The following is a 22,010-nucleotide window of genomic DNA, read 5'->3' as shown; positions in this document are numbered from 1 at the left end:
CTCACTGATTGTTATCACTAGAAACACAATCTCACTGATGGTTATCACTAGAAACACAGTCTCACTGATTGTTATCACTAGAAACACAGTCTCACTGATGGTTCAGTAATCATATGGAGATTTAGGACAGTATAAACCAGATTTCGATACTTCACAGCGTTCCAGTGGCATGACTGCGGACTTACAACGCTAGAAATCGGGTTCAGATACCAGTGGTAATTAATGCAGAAATAGGTCCTTTGTAGCATTATGATTAACTTCAAACAAATGATACGATGCTCAATGTGCAGTAACGTTTTAGACACCTACTTTACATTTACCTTCTGTAGTTAATTAAAGATGACATCACGAGCTAAACAACAGTTAACTTGGAGAAACACTGTTTTATTAACTTCTATCCGCGCATTAAATACCCACAATAAATTATTTTTCTCGTTAAATGTTTAAATGATTGTTTTGAGATTTATTATAATGAGAATTTGATGACAGAAAAACATCTTGAGCTTACTTGAATGATGTATAACTGTATCATTCACTTTTAACAACCAGTTATTGTGTCAAATTTTTCGTATTTTACGAAAAAAATATGTTAATTTAAGTATAACATTTGAATTTTAATTAATAAATATTTACAGGAAAATTTGAATAATTGTCCTTCTTGTCTTTTTTTTTAATTTCGCGCAAAGTTACTCGAGGGCTCTCTACGCTAGCCGTTCCTAATTTAGCAGTGTAAGACTGAAGGAAAGGCAGCTAGTTATCACCACCCACCGCCAACTCTTGGGTTACTCTTTTGCCAACGAATAGTGGAATTGACCGTCACAAAATATTACGCTAATATTAGCTAAAACGGCGAGCATGTTTGGTGCGACCGGGATTCGAACCTGCGACCCTCGAATTACGAGTCGCACGCCTTAACACCTCTGGCCATGCCGGACCGTAATTGTCCTTAGAAAGTTTAATTATCTATTATTTATCTAGTAGAAATTATTGTGACATTATACACGGTACTTGTCTCTGCTGTGTTTACCTGAATATTGATGAACGTCTCTGTTGTTAAGTTCGCTTTCTGTTGAAGAATCTTCTCCTATTAGTCTAAAAATGTACGGACGGTGCGAAGTATGATGTTTGCTAAAAAACACAAATAATTTAGATGATTCATACTCACTAAAAAGTTGAATCGTAATAACGTTTTGTGACAAAACAGCTGGGTCAGGGACCCCAAAGTTCAGGCATATGTAATCCTAATTTAGAAATGGTTATCACAGGAGGGGGTAACAAATCAACAACACCTTTCACCCAGTCGATGACTATCGAAACCCATTAATCAGTCCGAGCAGCATGAGAGTTGTCTGTTTTCCTTCTACTCTATCGATTTGAAAACTGGTAACAAGGGAGCAAAAATAATTTTACTCCATCATAAACTTGTAATTATCCTTTTAGGACTTAAATAATTTTTCGACGTTTATTAATGAATATGAACGTATATAATTTTGCTACGGAGCGAATACACACATATACAGAAGTTTGTGCACAGTACTTGAGGTGATGTTCAATATACAAACCGTAAAGTTACAAGTATACGGCCCCCCGCTAGTACAGCGGTATATCTACTGATTTACAACGCTAAAATCAGGGTTTCGATTCCCCTCGGTGGGCTCAACAAATAGCCCAATGTGGCTTTGCTATAAGAAAACACAAACACAATACAAGTATATGTTAACGAACACATAGGTTAGCACAAAAGCCATGTACATCCTTGTGCAAATTAATTGAAACAAATGGTCATTTTACAATATTTTCAACATGGCAGCCAGTGTAGGCTCGCTGGACCCGCTGATTTCCTTTAATAGTCATTTTTTCACACAGACGGCGTCATTAGCTGCGTTTTGCAGTACGGTCGATCTATTTTTGGGATATATGACATTTTGGGGAATATTACGTCATTCGAAATTGCGTTAGAAGGGCAATGAGATCAGTCAAAAAACAACTTCTTAATCAGCTCAATGAAGAAAAAACGGTATCAGTGGGTTCTGAAATACAAGAACTGGACACAAGAACAATGGAGAAAAGTGTTATTCAGTGACGAGACTCATTTCTTTGTACAGGGTCAAAGATGGCTGCATGTTCGCAGATCTCCAGGTGAGATACTTCCAGAATCTCACATCAATCAGTTCGTAACACATCCCTTGAATAATATGTTTTGGGACTTTGTCAGCTACTATGGCGTCGGAGGCTTACATATCGTAGAAAGTATGATGCGAGGACCACAGTACATCGAAGTTTTGCAGAGAAGAGTCGTTCCAGAATTGAAAAAGAGATTTCCAGATGGATCTGGCATTTTTCAGCAAGATCTGGCTCCGTGCCACACATTGACACTTGTGAATAATTTTATGACTACAACGCGAATAAAGGTGCTGGACTGGCCTGGAAACTCTCTGGGCTTAAATTCTATTGAAAATGTTACGGCTGGTTCTTTGTTGAGTATTAATTACGAATGTAGAGGCAAATCATCAATAAATGATGATAAAAAATAAGTGTCATAGGTTTGTTATTTGATTTGCTGTGTATTTAATCTGGATGAATTTGAGGGTAATCCTTTATAAGGAAACTTGTTACATAACAACGAAGATGCTTGTGTCACCACCAATGGGTTCATCCTGGTGGCTGCGCCCATTAGAAGATTCTACTGTTGGATGCCAACAAGAACTAAATGGCATTACGCCATACAAGACAGATGCACCCATAACAGGCCACCGTTTAGGATGAACAGTGAAAGTAACGTCATGGTTCCAGTCTCCTGATGGATGTAACATTATCCAAGAAAGTTGTGCCAATTGATATTGGGATCAGTTGGAAGTGACGTCATGTTACTCACTGTTGCTTCACAACACTTTCGAAATGTCATGGGATAGAGTGAAGGTGCAACCAAAAATTATAAGTAAAATAGAAATAGTCTGATATCATAAAAATTAACAGTAATACCTGTCATCTCTTGACGTGCCCTTGTCTGATCAAAGTATAAAACTTGTCTGTCATACGTTACAAAGTAGTTATGTCTCCAAAGTGCATATCCTGGAATTCAAAGCACAAACACGTTATACAAGTACCATCATATTTTACGAAGCCTTAGGATGGTTCAGTGAAAGTTCCTACGAGGATAATCGTCATATCCTTGTCTACCCAGTGTCCAAGAAATGTGTACATCTGGAATTGTCGTAACAAATTACAGGAAGGCGTAAATGAAAATTTAAAACCCAATTTCAATGATGTGCAATACTGCTTCAAATAATAGTGGATTCTGTCCGGTTGCTCTGGCACTGTAGTTCATGCCATGCAGACAAATTATTATTGTATATGGGGTGCACTTGCACCTGTTTAAGTGCTATGTGACGTTATCAAAATATGGTTAACTTCCAGGGTTCTTTCATTTGTAACATAGCTGTATACGTTTCGGGTATTTAACTTTCTTTCTTTAGTAACAGATTTTAAGTTTGAATAAACCATCAGTGATAAAAGATCAAAGAGTTCTTCATCTTGCTTTTAGTTTAGAAAGTTTTTGGTAATATCACATGGAACAAAATATTTGTTTTATTATTTCATTAGCTCGATTCACTTAAACTACTGCTGTAAAAGGAAGAAAAGCTGAGAACCTAAATATAGTCGAAGAATGAGAAGTGGCATATCATTTTGAGTTATTGGTTCTTGGGTTGCTGTTTTTCTTCGTTACACTTCCAGTTAGCTCTAAATAGACTCCAGTTTAACCTTATTTAACACTGCCTCTATTTATAGTAATGCCCCCCGCGAGTACAGCGGTATGTTTACGGATTTACAACGCTAAAATCAAGGGGTTCGACTCTCCTCAGTGGACTCAGCAGATAGCCCGATGTGGCTTTGCGATAAAGAAACACACGCACGTATCTGCAGTAAAAAAAAAAGAAATTCTCTTTTCTTGTTTCCTTTCTTGAGAAACGTCATTGACCAATAAGACAACAATTTAGCTTTAGTGGATTTTTGGCTGCTCCAAGTCAATGGATCGAAATTGTTGACAACTATATCAAAGACTCTCGATAAAATTGTGATTCTTATTCAAAATAATTCTTTGTATTACAAATAATAAAGAAAGCCATTATATTCAAAGGACTTAGCAAACTGTGGCTGTGAATGTAATTGGTTTTTTTCTTTGGGTGAAATGGAGAAAAAGGAAAAAAAAGAGTTTTTACACAAATAAGGATGTACAGCTGAATTAAGGAGAGTCCAGCATGTGTTTAATGGAGCGAGATGTAAAAAAGAAAAGATGCAATTTTTTATGCTGTATTTAACATGCTGATAAAGAGACTGAAGATTTTAAACTAATATTTCATAACAAAGGATATGATATCGTGTCAACAATTGTTAATATTAATGGTACTGGTATAACTGAATAGTTCAAAAATGGTTGGAGTAAACGACCTGAAAACTGTATAACAGATAATATTAAAATGTTGAACAAAAGTATTGGCGACAATTTTTAAAGAATTGGAACCTGGAAAGATGAGGAAATACTCGAACCTATATGATATTTCTTTTGATCCAAAGCTTCATCTGGCTATTACCCCCTGACAATGAAGGCCAAAAGAGTACTGTAATATTGATATCATGTTTGTTTGTTTTCGGAATTTCGCATAAAGCTACTCGAGGGTTTACTGTGGTAGCCGTCTCTAATTTAGCAGTGTAAGACTAGAAGGAAGGCAGCAAGTCATCACCACCCACCGCCAACTCTTGGGCTACTCTTTTACCAACGAATAGTGGGATTGACCGTCACATTATAACGCTCCCACGGCTGGGAGGGCGAGTATGTTTGGCGCCACGCGAGCACGAACCCGCGACCCTCAGATTATGAGTCGCACGCCTTACGCGCTTGGCCATGCCAGGCCTTGATATTGTGAACTTCAAAGGAAATACAATTTAATTATTTAAAGACTACAATTGATCGTAGTTGATTAAATGTTTCCTTCAAAAAACAAATGAAATCCAAACTATTATCCACAAATTACGATGAGAGGAAATCAAAGTGAGTGTGTGATATTTTGACTTGATACAATACCTTACAAATGTATTGCAAGTAAAACTGTTTATTATCACTGCCAACTTACCGCTGCACCATCGGGAGACGGTATTTAAGTTGTCAATCTCCTTTTATTGTGAAATTGTTTTCATTAGTGCATTCGTTTTGTATGACTTCCACAATCGAATCCTAAAATCGATTTTATTACGATCGTATTCCAAGATGAAAAATGTTACGGCAGATGTTAAAAATAATTAAATAATAAAATAAAAATAAAGTAGAACAAATGGAATTAAAATTAAAAGTGAGAAGTTTGAATGGATATACATATAAATTAAAATAAACAAGAGGTCTGACTTGAAGGGAAATATTCCTAGAAACTGGTTGTGTGTGTGATGGGGGAGTGCCTTTGGAAAACCTACTTTCATTGGTCAATCACCGGATTATTCTGCGTGTTACTACCCAAACTCTACTTTAAATGGGAAGGAAAAAGAAATTACTGGAAGGGGCGTCACTCGCTCCTAACTAGTGAAAGTAGGTTTTTTCGGGGCACTTTCTCCACCTAAAATTTGAGGCATTGGATCTGTAAATCCCAACTAGGGCACCTTCCCGACTCTGAATGTGCCAGTTTGGATCGGTACTTTGTTTTGGGTGCTGTCTGCTTACTTTTTACTGTAACAACAGGTTAACACAACGTTCGTGCCTTTGCCTTCACTTTTCCTACTTTACTTGAATTTATCATCATATTCACATGGACAACATTCGGGCCTATACAAACGTCAGCCACTCAGTATAAAATGTAAACATTTTACCTGGTGTGGGATGAAGAAGGAAAGTTAGTGGATTCCATAGATGTTTCCCTTTACACACAAGTATTTGTATTATCTCGAAATTCGAGGCTAAATGAAAATTTCTCCTCGAGAATGTCGCCTTGTCTCCTTCGCTTCGAGTCCCTCACGAACCCGGTAAGCTTGAAGAACCGGTGGAGTTGTTTTCTCGGGACTTATTGATAAGCTATGCTTTATCAGTTATGTTAAACGTTTGTTTTCTTCTTTTTCCGAATACTTTTTTCAGCGAAATAAATATTTTTCAAATCTTATTTTAATTCACTGCGCGAGAGAAAGTCAGCTTAAAAGTTGAGTAAGGATAGTTTATAGAATTCTGTTGTCAAGTGTTCTACATGTAGTTAGTTGCTAAGTGAATTATATTGTTGAACGTATTAAGTGAAATATTATTTTCGGGTGTAATATTCAGATTGTTGTCGAGTTGTAGACAAAATATGTAAATATCAAATATATATTGTTGATTGGCGTTATGTACAAGTTTGTTTTAAAGGTTTTTTGTTTTGTTTTCATGACAATTCATTGGCGTCCAATGTTACCTGCACGAACTTATATGTACAATATATAAAAGAAACGAAACGATGGAAAAAAAAAACGAAAGAAAACACTCGTGGAAAGGTGATCTCATAACAGAAACTTACACTTCTGCAAGGCCTGGCATGGCCTAGCGCGTTAAGGCGTGCATTTCGTAATCTGAGAGTTGCGGGTTCGCGCACGAGTCGCGCCAAAACATGCTTGTCCTTTCAGCCCTGGGGTGTTGTATAGTGACGGTCAATCTCACTATTCGTTGGTAAAAGAGTAGCCCAAGAGTTGGCGGTGGGTGGTGATGACTAGCTGCCTTCCCTCTAGTCTTACACTACTAAATTAGGGACGGCTAGCACAGATAGCCCTCGTGTAGCTTTGTGCGAAATTCCAAAAACAAACACAGTATTTTGGATTTTGTGGTTAAGCCTAAAGTGTATGTTACTTCCCTTTTCCGCTGAAATAAAGCTTCCGTTACTAATGCCTGATGTTCAGCCTAAAGTGGTAAGTATTCTGTTTAAGTACGTAACTTGAAGTTTTGTACGTATACTACCATATGGTAGGAAAGTATTTTCTTAAGATGAAGTCTGTTACATTACGAATTTAGTCAGTATCTAGTATATGATTCCAAGATCTGTTGCTATATTCCAGTATCTGTTTTTCTAGTTGTTTTACCCGTACAAAAATAAAAAAACACGTCATTTGAATATCTTTTTGCGAAAATAGGCATTTAATGCTGAAATTCTGGATTCGATGCCTTCTGTGCTTTCATCGTCACTAGGTCAAGCGCAGTCTCTTCACAACGAAATGTGTTTTAATAATGGCTCCAACACGTGGGTGTTTAATGAAACATCAATCAAGGTATTTATTGAAGAAAAGTTTTGAAGGTCATGCAAGGCTGTTTCATCTATAGGAGTGTTAATAAATATAGAAGAAACTAATTCTAGACTGACCAGAGAATGTTTGTACAGGGAAGGGTTGTGAATAATTTTATATTCATATAGTCTAACAAGTTTGTTTGTTTTGAATTTCATGCAAAACTACACGAGGGCTATCTGTGCTAGCCAACCCTAATTTAGCAGTGTAAGCTAAATGTAATGTGTAGCTTTGTGCTCAATAACAGATAACACAGGTCAACAAATTTTTTCGAAATCTCAGTTGCATAAGATTTTTTTACTTATTCTTACCCTTTGTGACCTGCTAAATTCAAATATGAAAACGGTTCAGCTCTACATGCTCTAGTTTTAATGCAATTTTAAGTTTTTCATTCTAGCCGTTTGTGGTCAAATTAACACGTTTCCTGCGATGCCTATATTGGCAAACCGGCAACTGCTGCGATGCTCTTGTACATCTGTCAGCTTCAGTGCTGCATGAGCTATGATAACGTGAGGTTGTCGTTACACTTGTCTCTTGCCTGCAACTTAGTTAAAGGTAAGACAATAGTGGGACACCGGTGGGTACCATCGCAGGAAACGTGTTAATTACTTACATGTTTATGTTATCAACAGAGATATTAAAATTGTTTAGATTTTGTTTCAGATCTGATCATGGCTACAAGGAGACGTCAATGTGAGAACAAGCCGGACGCTTTCTGTTATATTTGTGGATGCTTCACGCTTATTCATCAAAGGCGTAATATAACATCATTTCTGAGGCGTGCTTATAAAGCGTACTTTGGACTTGCTCTTGGTGACCAAGACAAGAAATGGGCCCCACATATTGTGTGTCATAACTGCGAGGAAATGCTGCGTGACTGGACAAAAGGGAAACGTAAGGGTTTACCTTTCGGAATTCCCATGACCTGGCGAGAACCGATGGACCACACAACTGACTGCTATTTTTTGTCTGGTCAATACAAAGGGCATTGGCAAGAAAAACAGACACAAAATCTCATATCCTAGTATCCCCTCAGCAATCCGACCTACTCTGCACTCTGATGAGCTCCCAATCCCAGTTTTTAAAGGATTTCTTCCATCTGAAGATGTGGGTAGTGACCAAGAGCAAGAGACTGCTGATGAAACTCAAGAAATACTTTCAGAATCTGGCGATCCTTCTTATGAGACCCCACAGTCATTAACTCCTCAACAGTTTAGCCAGCCAGAGTTGAATGACCTTGTGCGTGATTTGGGTCTCTCCAAAATGCAGCTGAAGTGTTAGCTTCCAGGATGCAAGAAAAGAATCAGCTGAGCCATACAACTAAAGTGTCATACTTCCGAAATCAGGGAGCAGGCTTTTGTGCCATATTTTACAGAGGAGAATATGTTTGTTTATTGTCATAATATCTCAGGTCTTCTCCAGGAATTAGGGATGCCAGTATACCATCCAAATGACTGGCGATTATTCGATTATTGTTCTAAGCAAAGTTTGAAGTGCGTTCTACTTCATAATGACAATGTCTATGCAGCTGTTCCAATTGGACACTCTGTGTATTTACGAGAGGAATATAATGTCATTAAGACTGTGACTGACCTACTAAAATACCACGAGCACAACTGGACAATTTGTGTGGACCTCAAAATGGTTACTTTCCTCCTAGGTCAACAAAGAGGATTTACAAAGTACCCCTGCTATCTTTGCATGTGGGACAGCCGAGCTCGAGAAAAGCACTGCTAACGTTACCAGAAGGTGAGAAGTTGATTTTGGTACATTCTGTATTTATGATAAGGTTGTAAGGACCAGCTAACGATTGTTCTCATGGTTAGTAACTTGTACAATCGAACACTCCAATCCTAGAATAATTTTCTCTGTTTTTATATTTCCAGATGACAATTAGTAATTTATATTAACAATTATACATCTAAAGCTCATCCATTGAGCCTTGAATCTGCTAACACTGTGATTTTTTGAAGTGGATGATATAAGCTACTTAGTAATTAGTATCCAGCATGAACAGTTTAAAAAAAGTAGCTAATTAATAATTAGATTCTAATTTTATGTCTCTTTGCTAGAAAGAGTTTGTCATAACATATAGAAATTTCATGAAAATGAAAGCTTTGTAGAAGAAAGAAGTAATGATACGAGATTTCCAGAATTAAATTTCATAGTTCAGCTAATGAGGTAAGTAATAGGAGTTGCTGCAGCTATTCATCAGTGATCAAATTAGTAAGTTAGTCGTGGAATATTTGTTGTGCCAGCTGTCGATCGATTAGCAAGGAAATTCTGCAAGTGAGATTATTTATGAGTTAAGAGAACATTAGTTTCGTAAAGTGTGAGAGAACATTATTTATGAAGTTACGCACACCAGTGAACGTACTTTTACAGCAAGTGTTATTGATTAAATAAATTAATTCTCTAGTGTTACGTGGACTAAACTTTGCACAATTTTTATCAAATAATCTGAAAGAATTAATCAAATGATAGGATGTTGATTATATCACTGGTGCCAGAAGTTGAATTATTTTGGTGAAGATAAACTAGAAGTTTGAGTAAATTTCAAGATGACAACAAGAACAAGAAGCAGGATCATAACTGTTGAAAGAAAAACAAATAGAGAGAAACAGAATTTGAAAAAGGAAACAAAACAAGATTGTTTTGTTTCTGAATTTCGTGCAAAGCTAGACGAGGGCTATCTGCACTAGTCATCCATAGTTTAGCAGTGTAAGACAAGAGGGAAGGCAGCTAGTCATCAGAACCCACCACCAACCCTTGGGCTACCTGAGGGCTATCTGCACTAGTCATCCCTAGTTTAGCAGTGTAAGACTAGAAGTAAGGCAGCTAGTCATCACAACCCACCACCAACTCTAGGGCTACATGAGGGCTATCTGCACTAGTCATCCCTAGTTTAGCAGTGTAAGACTAGAAGGAAGGCAGTTAGCCATCACAACCCATCACCAACTCTAGGGCTACATGAGGGCTATCTGCACCAGTCATCCCTAGTTTAGCAGTGTAAGACTAAAAGGAAGGCAGCTAGTCCTCACAACCCACCACCAACTCTAGGGCTACACCTGGACTATCTGCTCTAGTCATCCCTAGTTTAGAAGTGTAAGACAAGAGGGAAGGGAGCTAGTCATCACAACCCACCACCAACTCTAGGGCTACATGAGGGCTATCTGCACTAGTCATCCCTAGTTTAGCAGTGTAAGACTAGAAGGAAGGCAGCTAGTCATCACATCCCACCACCAACTCTAGGGCTACACGAGGACTATCTGCCCTAGTCATCCCTAGTTTAGCAGTGTGAGACAAGAGGGAAGGCAGCTAATCATCACCACCAACTTACTGGGCTACTCTTTTACCAAAGAGTAATGGGATTGATCGTCACATTATAACCTTCTTTTAAAACAAGATCAAGAAGAAATAAAATACACAAATAAAAGAATACCAGGAAGATATTTATTGAAATTTAAAAGAAGTTCAGGAGGTGAGAGATGGAAATTCCAGAGAAGAATTAAAAGGCAAAGAAATGATATGTAAATATGAAGAAAAACATAAATCTTATTGAATACTCGATCAATTATGGTATTGGAGATGTATAGTGGGATTATAAGGAGATTAAAGAAATACTAAAAGGATGTAAAGACAGAATTAAAAAAGTAGAAAAGTAAATGAACAAAGTGAAAAGTAAAGTACAAACCATCTATCATGTGTAGAAAAATTATAAGAAGATCACTGAGATAGAAATGAACATTAATGACAGAATGAAACATGTGGAAAATGAGTTGATAAATGCAAAGATCAAAGTAGCCACACCTCTTTTTGTTTTGTTTTTTACATCTCCATAAGAATTCCAACATAAAACACTATTTACTATCTTATATAGAATAGAAACTCCTACTTTTTGTACTCCTGTTTCTGCTATTGCTGTATAATCTTTGGCTAAAGAATCTTCTTGGAATACAACTGCCGTTACAATATTAAAATAAGTTCCACAATTTATTCGGTCATTTTGACAACATCATTCACTTGAACACCAATGAATTATAATGTGAAAATACCATGGGAGGCAGATTAAACTTAGACCATAATAATCTAGAGTCAACAGGTGAAATGGTGAACAATAAGTTATTATTTAGCAACAGATTTAGCAACATTAAACAACCTTGCACCTGAAAGTCACAACAACTATCAAGTACTAGTAACTACCTTATCCAACAGGTGCCTGAGGGAAGTATTCAAAAGCAAAGATCAGAATAGAGAGAGAGAACAGATCCCAGGTGAACTTGTGGAAAGGCTTTCTTAGTTATCTTAACCAGGTGCTTTACATGAAATGGTGGATCCACTCGCATACGACTGATTAATATATGCAGTAAAAGGTAAGGATATGCAAGTTAGGTTAAAGCAAAGCAGGTGTTTATTGTTAAAAGAAGATTTTCAGTTGGTGGTGGAACTTAATCAATTAAAGATCTCATTTAAAAGTACAATGTCATCAGATCATGTAGTATTGAAATATAACTTTTTTTACAATAGTCTAGAAAATCTGAAAGGACTAATTAGACAATTAGTTACATACAAGAGAGGAAATAAACCAGAGCAGGTGTCACTCAAATGGACATACTGTAAAGAACTGCAGGCAAAAGCTTCTAATAGTTGATATCAATAAAATATAATTATTATAAATGATGGTAACATGTCCATTACAGCTGAGGCTGTGAAGAATTGGTAGCTGTTAATACTTAAAGAAGAAAATACCCTAAGGATGAATCTTTGATCCTAACAAGATAAAAAAAACAAACAACATAAATAAGCTGTTAACATATTGAAAAACAGGAAGTAGCTGGAATTGTGGGGCAGAGTTCAGCTGAGAACACTGCATCTGCTCCATATGATGTAAGAAATTCATTATTTAACAAAACCACTCTATAAGTCTAATGGTTTATTGATGGGAAGCCTTGCAATATGTTGTTTAACACTGGTTTTACAGCTGCACTTATTCAAGTAGTCACAAACGCCAAGAAGTAAAAAGTTGAAACTTACCTTCACTGTAGAATGTTTTTCTATACTGCATATGTGGATAATTTACTTTGCAAATGAGTGCATACTTGAGCTGACTTCTTGTAGAGACATGGATTGAAAGCTAAGCTAATTTCAAATGGCTTTGCAGTCTATGACCAGGAAATCCCTGTGCATTACATGACAATTATGATGCCAGAGATTGAAATTTTGGTAACAATGAGAGAAGCAGTTGTTGTACCATGAAGAAGTGAAATGTTCATACCAGTATTTTCATAAATACATTTACATCTGTTGACTAATCAATAGAGTACAGTAGAACCAAACACTTCAGCATGTTCCGAGGATTATTGACTGAAAGATCTCTCACTGATCTGTAGAAAAGATGTCACCATTATTGTAATAAACACAACAAATCATGAAATTCAAGTCAACTCTGGAGAAGACAGAGTAAGATGTGAGGATGTACTGGAAGTATTCTGTATCAAAGAACATCAGAAGTAGTTACTTTTGAGGGAAGTCTAATCTGATGAAGAGGAACCCATTTTTCAGAAGATAAAGTATGGAAACATTGTGAATGGAAGAAACATTTATTATGTTTTGACAAGTTTGTGTCATGATCAGGAAGCTGATGATGCCTGAAGCTTCTCCATATATTGTATATTTATAACAAAGTTTATTTCACTCCCATTCAAGCTGTTCCCATACTTTATTTTGATGGAGTGTAACCTCTCTGAACTGCCTGGAATGTCTTGTCATCTTAATGACAGAACCTCACGTGGAAGACATTTGAAAATGCTTACAGGGAAACTAAGGAAATTTCTGGATTGGTCAAATAAAGGAAATCTCAGGCTAAATTCCAAGAAGTGTGAATTGTCCCTTCAACATTTGAGTTTAATGGAACATACAATCAGCATACAGACCAATTTGAGATTAAATATGTTCAGGTTTGTGAGCACATTGAAGAAAGAAAATATATTTGTTTATTTGTGATGCATACGACTTGTTTTAGCCAATCTTGACCGTCCAGTATTGCTTCTTCTTATGTCTGTTGTACCGTTTTCAGGTGTTGGCTTCAAAGTGGGAGGAAGAGACTCAGGAATCAATTACTTATTATTGCAGGTACATTATGCCAATGTGGACAAGTTTATTGGTAAGTGTATTTTGTTTGTATTTAACAATTATTATAAAACTATTTATGCTGAATTTGCACTAAATGTATTTACTGATTAGCTGAGACCGGTTGATACAAGACACATGTTGAATGACAAAAAAGTAAACTTCAAACCATTATAACAACAGCTATGCAAACTGAGAAACACGTTAAGTTATTTTGTTTGATGAACTAATTGTAAACTAGACTGTGACGGAAGCAAAATTCCAATACAAAAGTTTACACACCAAAATGCTTTTCTGTATTGGTTGGTGTCATGAAATATAACCAGTGTATAGACGTATAGGCTGTTACATGTAACATATTAATTTGACACAATAATGTTAAACAGTAAACAACTGTAATGTACACATTACATTCCATATTTGATTATTTCTGAAGCTTTATTACTCCTTATGAAAAAGAGAAGTAAACTGAGCAAGCACGCTCTTTTGAAACTGTTTTCTTATTGGCTAATTTTTCTGCTGAATCTACAAACCTTCTGCTCTTTCTCTCTAGCTGGTGAAACTGAAAACTCTGGAATTATCTTAACAGTGGTTCCTGGGATTTCTAGCAGGTAAACTAAACTTTTTTTTAACACACATACACATGTCTATGAGTGTATCGTACTAATATTCATTGGTTACAGCATTTAACTTTTAAGCAGAAATGAGCCACATGGTTAAATGTAATCCAATGTAAAATGTAATTTAACTGTAACACACAACCAAACTGAAACTGATCATTTGTTTTTTTATTGGCTTTTTAAAAGAATGATTACAAATACTTGTGTTTATTTCATCCATTGCTTCAAACATCATGGTTTTTATCTGATGTCTACAAACACAATTTATTGATTTAACAGAAAATTTTAAATGTTTTATCAGCAACATAAATATTTTTATGTAAATATAAATGTATTTATAAATACATATGATATTATTTTTGATGGTTGTTTCATCATTATTATTGCAATACAAATACAAGCTCATAAATATTGAGTGAAGTTCCAGTTATTTTTCAGGATGAAATGTAACATAAATTATTATATCACATTTAACAGAGTGACCAAAAGGGCTGGAGTGCTGCTACTGGGAACTGATGGGAGAATTCCAGCTCATAAAGAGGGTAAGTACAAAAATAATATACAAACACAAAGTGTTCTAGAACTCAGGGTCATAATTTGCATAGAAAATGATACAATAACTACATGGCAGTGCATTTTGTCATACCATATCTTTTGGTCTATATTTTAATCTTAACAGAGCTTGAATTTTATTAGATTTATTTCCAATATTTATTCATTTGTAACAGTTTTGCCCAAAACAGATGATCACCTGGTGAAGTAATTCTTGATGACAAGAAACCTACTTGAAATAAAATGTATCTCAGAATGACTGGTATGGGTATTAACATTTTTATTGATAAGGAGAGAACAACATTTTGACCTTCCTAGGTCATCTTCAGGTTTCTTAACCAGCCATTCTGAGATACAAAAATGTCACCTGCTCCATTTAGAACTTGTGATGTAGTCTAAGTTTCTTTAGTTATCAAATTCACAGGATAATTATAAAGGTGATTACACTATGTAACAAAATTTTTACTTTTTTCTTCTTCGTGGGCATAAAGTGTTATTTCCCAATTGCTTATGCCTAAAGTAAATTTAAAAAGACCTATTTTACTCTTTAAACTTTACTTTTGTGACCTGGATAATGAAATTTTCAAATTTACCCATTTTCTGGAACATTCCAGGTAGATTCAGTGCTGAGTAGCTGTTAGAGAATTTTCTTCAACTTTCTAGAATGTTGTAGAAGCCTCAAAGCTGTGCTGCTCCATAACGGAATAAGGATCCATTTCTTCCCCTGGCTCATTCGGTGCACCTCAAAGAGGATTATAAGAGTAGTAAGACCTTGGTAGAAGTCTTGAAGTATGATGAGTATGGTGGGAGGTTATCGGAGACTTCAAAATGTGGACATTCCTGATGGGTCTTCAAGGAGGCTTTTCCAAGTTTCCCTATATCTATGCCTTTAAGAAAACAGGAACACAGCAGTGCACTGCAACAGGAAGCACTGGCCACAATAGACAGAGTTCTCTTTGGGGAGGCACAATGTCAAGTCTGAACCACTAGTGGATTTCGAAGGTGTTGTTCCCCACCATTGTACTTAAATTGGTTTTATGAAACAGCCTTTAAATACCTTCAAGACTTCTTCCTTCCTAAGCTGTCAGAAGCAAAGGTCAAAGCCGGTTTCTTCAATGGACCACAAATAAAAAATATTTTGAGTACACGAAATTCCCCAAAAAGCTCAATATGAAGTAAAAAAGCATGGGGCAGCTTTGTCGCAGTGGTTCAGGGCTTCTTGGGCAATCACAAGGCCAAAAATTATGTGGAACAGGTTGAGGCTCTGGTGAAGAACTAAGGCAAAATGGGCTGCAGGATGTACCTGGAAGTCCCATTATCCTTGATGCTCATCTTGGTGAATTCAAGGAGAACATATGAACATACTCAGAGGAGCAAGACAAAAGTTTCCACCAAGATATACTGGACTTTGAACGCTGCTAACAAATCTCAAAAATCTACTCACTTCTAAACATTTTTGCATAACTTTAGTGTAAATACATGTAAATCTTAATTCATATGTCATTTTATTCAGACCTTATGTAAATGAAAATTTGCCCGTTTTACACAGAAAATAAGTTAATTTCTAAATTTCATTATCCAGGTCACAAAAAAAAAGTTTGAAAGGAATAATGGTAATTTTTTTGTACTTTTACAACATAAACAATTATGAAATAACACATACTGTCCAGGAACAAAATTTTATTACATAATGTGATTATATCTTTAAAAAACTCATAATCTAGGGAAAGCTAAATTTTATCAAAGGAACCATGAGAACTGAATGTCTTATCAGTGTAAGTTTGAACAGGATACATTATCTTAGCAGTATTCTGCAGATTGACATGTATTTTATGTACATAATTGAACTGGTGTTGTTAAAATAGAGAGACAGAAGAAAAAATGAAATCAGAACTGCTCTGGGAGAAAAGTGATTTTACTATACGGTATTATATGGCTTTCAAACAAAACCATGTAACACATCCATACTTTCTTCAGTAATACCTCTGATCTTAATGCAACAGCGAAGTTGCAGAAGAAGTCTGAATTTTCTGACTTTGATTGACGCTTAAGACACTGGACACAATCAAACAATATTTGACTCTCAAAAAACAATAAATGTTTGTATGGACTAAAAAGAAGTTCCTTTGTTGAAAAGATCTCCCCTTTATTGTGAAAATAATAGATTGAGAAAAGCATGCATGTTATTATATACAGGAAACAAACTAGTCTCCCCATACCACTTGTGTTACCCACATAATTTTTTTTTATCACTTTCACTGCCAGATAAGGGAGATTTTTTTGGTTTATTTTTGCATGATAGGTCACCTAACCTTTCAGTGGAAAACACTTCTAATTATCTTTATATTGTATAAAATATTTAAAGAAATATGTCTCACAAGAAGACAGCAGTGATACATCAGGTGAATGACCAAGAACTGTAGGTAACTAGGTCAAAAGAAAGTTAAAACTACATACACCAGAATAAATGAAAACGTTGAAAAATTTCTATTTTAAAACATATGATAAGCCTGCATATCACAAGAGAAAATTAAACACACACACACAGGTAAATATGAATACAAGTAAAATGGAAAGATGTTTGTTTGTTTTTTGAATTTCGTGTAAAGCTACACGAGCGCCATTCCTCGCTAGCCATTCATAATTTAGCAGTGTAAAACTAGGCAGCTAGGGACCCACGGCCAACTCTTGGGCTAGTCTTTTACCAACGAATAGTGGATTGCCCATCACTTTATAATGCCCCACGGCTGAAAGGGCGAGCATATTTGTGTGAATGAAATCAAACACGACCATCAGATTACAAATCGAATGCCATAACCACCTAGCCATGAACCTAAGGTAGGCCATACATTATACGGGATGGTGATCCATAAGGGTATTGTTAGTAACTGTTAGTAACTTTACACAGTTTTATAATTTCCCTATTTTGTAAATGCTGATGACGAGCAGTTCTTCAGTTCTTACATCTAAAAAATGAAATATACTAAATGTACAAAGTCTAACAGGAAACAATGTTCTTAAAATCAGTCTTACTATCGTTAAACTTTGCTATTTTACTACTGTTACGTTTTCACAGTCTTAATTGCTTTTAGGCAAAACTAATAAACAGTTTATGTAATGATATAAATATAGTTATTAACATATGTGTCATACCTATTTTTTATAACCTTCTTGTAATACACATGTGCATTACACGCAATCCTTGATCAGTAATGTGAACATAATATCTTTAGATGCAGTTCAACTACAAAACTGTTCCAAACAGATATCATAAAATTAACTAGTTTCCATAGAAATCAACAGTTACTAATTTATTTAATGTAGTAATGCCCCAGAATGTTTTATTTTTTCATAAATATAAAACTTTTGCTTATTATGGAACCACTTTCATACACTTCTGAGATCTGCGTGATCACATTTCTGTACAAATGTTTTCCTTACTTGCATAGAAACTACCTTAGTAACACAAAATAAAACACTTGCACTTCTCTTAGAACTAACTGTTGTAAAAAAAAACAGAAACACTCATCTTCATAGAAACTAACTGTGAGAAAAGTAAATGATAAAATAAACACTTTCCCTCTTGTAAACTAAGTTTAGTAACACAAACTAAGATATTGTCTTCTTAGAAACTAACTGTAGTAATATAAAACAAAATCACTTGTTCATTATAGAAAATAACTGTTGTAACACAGAACAAAAAATAGGAAAAATAACTTTCCTTCTTAGCACACTTGTGATATGAAATTATTTATATAGAACTGAGTTTTAAAGATTTTACAGCAAATTGTTCGGTTGTTGTTGTTTTGAATTAAACACAAAGCTACACAATAGGCTATCTGTGCTCTGCCCACTACAGGTATCAAAACCCAGTTTTCGAAGGTATGTTTGCAGACATACCACTGAGCCACTAATGGACAAATTGTTTGGAAAGTAATCTAACCACCACATTATTTAAATTGTAGAACCAGCCTCTTGAAAATAAGGGTTTTATCTCTGGGAACAATACTTTCTTTATCCTTGGTTTCAACTATGAATGGTGATTTTTGATTTTAAACATAAAATATTCTTGATGCTGAGGTATTTTTATTTTATTTCACAAAGTTTCAAAATGACTTGCACAAGTTTGACTCAACCAATCAGAAGAAAGTGAGAATAGTTATCAGGTTGTAAACAGAAACAAAGAAAAATGTAGCTGTTTATTATTAGAATAATAACAAAAGATAATGCAAGTAAAACATATATGGAATTACTCTCAAAGCAAGTAATTATGAGGGGTATCTTTAATAGTGGGATACCGTTGTGTAGAAATTTGTTCTTTTTCTGGTTATTTATATGACAAGCTACACTTTGTCCACCAATATGACATATATGTATCTAACATTCTTAAATATGATTCATTAACTATTAACCATTTGACATATATGTATCTAACATTCTTAAATCATGATTCTTTAACTATTTAGTGTTTGACATTTCTAATTGTTTCTAACTTCGTGTTTATAGCTCGATAGCTAAGATTTATGTTTTTACATAAAGAATGTTTGACACAGCGTTGAAGGTCAAATCAACGAATGCAGTTGTTTATAGTTATAATTAGATATTTGACTGCTGGTTGTGTTAGGTATCGTCGCTTTGTAAACCGTTATCCATTGTAGTGGTTTAGTGTGAGAACAATATGTGTATGTGTTTGTTTTGTTATCACAACCAGTATTTGTTGAAACGTCTGTAAAATTTCACACTTCTCCTTCCAAGTAAGAACTTTCACAGAAAGTGTTGTGCAGAAACCGGTCACTTAATGTTGAAACAGAATAAGATGAACGTGAAAATGTAATAAATGCTTGAAAATTACGGAGTTTTAGACCAGAGCAAATGTCTCAGTTTCTAAACATGGGAAAAGAACAGCTAGTTATGATGTATCAATTTATTATTTAGCTACAATAGAGAGAAAAAACTGATAAGCTGAAATCATTTCATAAAATATCCATGACTAGAGACTTGTTATACAACATTATTTTAACTTTTTTATTATATATTTGTTTCGTCTGATGAGATATAAATATATTTATCTGAGTATATCAAGAACTGAAATAATTTTGACTGTATTTTGATACACTTGAATGTCATTGTGTTAAAAGTTTTGAAATTGTGATTTCATGATTTCCAAATTTGAAGAGCAATTTTGTTGTTTGAAAATGTTTTCGTGTTTTATATCTATTAAAGTTTATTTTTCAAATATATAAAAACAAACTGTTCTTTCAAAGTTTATGAACACTAAAAGTGAGTGTTTTATATTGAAGATTAATTTTTGTTGTAGTTTTGTGTCCCTGGTGTTTCAGTATGAGATAGAAACTCATTCCTCTGACACTTTTATGAATTTGATAAACGTTTTTCTCCAGACAATCTATGTAATTTGAAGTCCTAAGTTTCATTTTAATAAATAAATAATAATAATAATGATTCATCTGAAAGTTAAAGGTTCTTACGTCAAGTTTGTAAGATGATAACTTTTCAATGTTTTGTGATCTTATAAAATGCATTCTACCTAGTATATTCGTGTTCACTGTTCAGTGATAATGTTTGTGAAAAATCACTTTTGTAACAACCAGAAGTTTTTTGATTAGATATTTTAAACAGCACATCCTTTCGTGTACACGCTAATGATATATTTTCTGTAGTTCACACGATAAACTTGGGACAACCTGTTAAAGAAACACCATAACAACTGATCAAAAAATCACATAATGCTTGCACTCTGTGACACATGTTGAAACTAATTACTATATATATATATATTTTATTGAGATACACTTGTTTTTTCCTACATTGAAATTTTAGTGTGATTTGTGGCATGGCATGGATGCTGCTGCCTCTGGTCTTTAAAAGAAAAGTATATAAATGCCTTTCAATAAGCTAAAAAAACAAGAAATACATTGTTACTTCCAATTAACATAGGAGATATATCAAGTATGGTTATTCAAGTAAGTAAATGGATTCTATTACTTAGAGTGTTTTATCAAAATCTTGTCTGCCAAATATATCTCTCTCTCAGAACTTGTACCATGTGTGTTATTTGTGTAAAGAAAATACAACTGGACCACACAATAAAATATATATTAAAGTCCATGAAGTAATTTAATTCTCTGATATTTGAGTGTTTGAAGTTTTATTAGAATGTGGATTGAGAGCATAAACTACTACTAAAATAATAGTTTTATCAAGAGTTTTACAGTCCGGTTCTTGACAAAAAATGTAATTTTGTGAACATTTTGTCTTCAGCAAAGACAAGAAATTAAAATCATAAGTAAAAAATTAATAATGCATTATAATAGAGCAAATTTTAAATTGAATAATTTATTTATCTTTGAGATTTTGAAACAGTTTTGTAAATGGTCAAAGTGTTACAAAAACAGTTACATTGGAAAAGTCAAAACATGCTGTAATTATCTATTTCTCGTTGAATTTGTCTCACATGAAATAAAAGTTATGTAGTTATATGTTTTTTCTCAATAAAATGGCAAAAGATTATACTGAATTATTTATTCAAGTTTCTAGTTTTCAATTAATCTTAATAAATGCCAATAGCAAAATGTTCTCCATTTCTTTATAGTATAAAATTTTCAAGTAAACTTGGTCGTAAGTCACAAGTGTCTTACTGATGGTTATCACTATAAACACAGTCTCACTGATGGTTGTCACTAGAAACACTGTCTCACTGATGGTTATCAATAGAAACATTGTCTCACTCTGATGGTTATCACTATAACCACAGTATCACTGATGGTTATCACTAGAAACACAGTCTCACTGATGGATTGTCTCACTAGAAACACAGTCTCACTGATGATTGTCACTTAGAACACACAGTCTCACTGATGATTGTCACTAGAAACACAGTCTCACTGATGATTGTCACGAGAAACACAGTCTCACTGATAATTGTCACTACAAACACAGTCTCACTGATGATTGTCACTAGAAACTGCTGTAGTCTCACTGATTTTTGTCACTACAAAACACAGTCTCACTGATGGTTGTCACTAGAAACACAGTCTCACTGATAATTGTCACTAGAAACACTATCTTACTGATGATTGTCACCAGAAACACAGTCTCACTGCCTGGTTGTCAAGGTTACAGGGAAATACAGTGTCTGCTACTTGATGATTGTCACAGAAACATGAAGTCTCCTACCTGATTGATTGTCACTAGAAACACAGTCTCTCACTGATGATTGTCACTAGAAACACAGTCTCACCTGATGGTTGTCACTAGAAACACAGTCTCACTGATGATTGTCACTAGAAACACAGTCTCACTGATGGTTATCAAGCAAGACACATGTCTCAATTGATGGTTATCACTAGAAACACAGTCTCTTCATTGATGGTTGTCACTAGAAAACACAGTCTCACTGATGGTTGT

At 34.8% G+C, this 22,010-nt stretch overlaps 1 long non-coding RNA gene across 1 annotated transcript; it reads left to right on the top strand.

The window, feature by feature from the left end:
* The first annotated feature begins 6,586 nt into the window (after positions 1-6,586).
* Positions 6,587-14,753, top strand: LOC143235293 (uncharacterized). Its single transcript, XR_013019005.1, has 4 exons — positions 6,587-6,912; positions 13,361-13,447; positions 13,967-14,024; positions 14,511-14,753. It is a non-coding gene; the product is annotated as an uncharacterized LOC143235293 (long non-coding RNA).
* The last annotated feature ends 7,257 nt before the right edge of the window (positions 14,754-22,010 follow it).

This window comes from Tachypleus tridentatus, chromosome 2, assembly GCF_004210375.1.
Source record: "Tachypleus tridentatus isolate NWPU-2018 chromosome 2, ASM421037v1, whole genome shotgun sequence".
Lineage (NCBI taxonomy): Eukaryota > Metazoa > Arthropoda > Merostomata > Xiphosura > Limulidae > Tachypleus > Tachypleus tridentatus.
The sequence above is the reverse complement of the archived record's forward strand: the minus strand, read 5'-3'. Positions and strand labels throughout refer to the sequence as shown.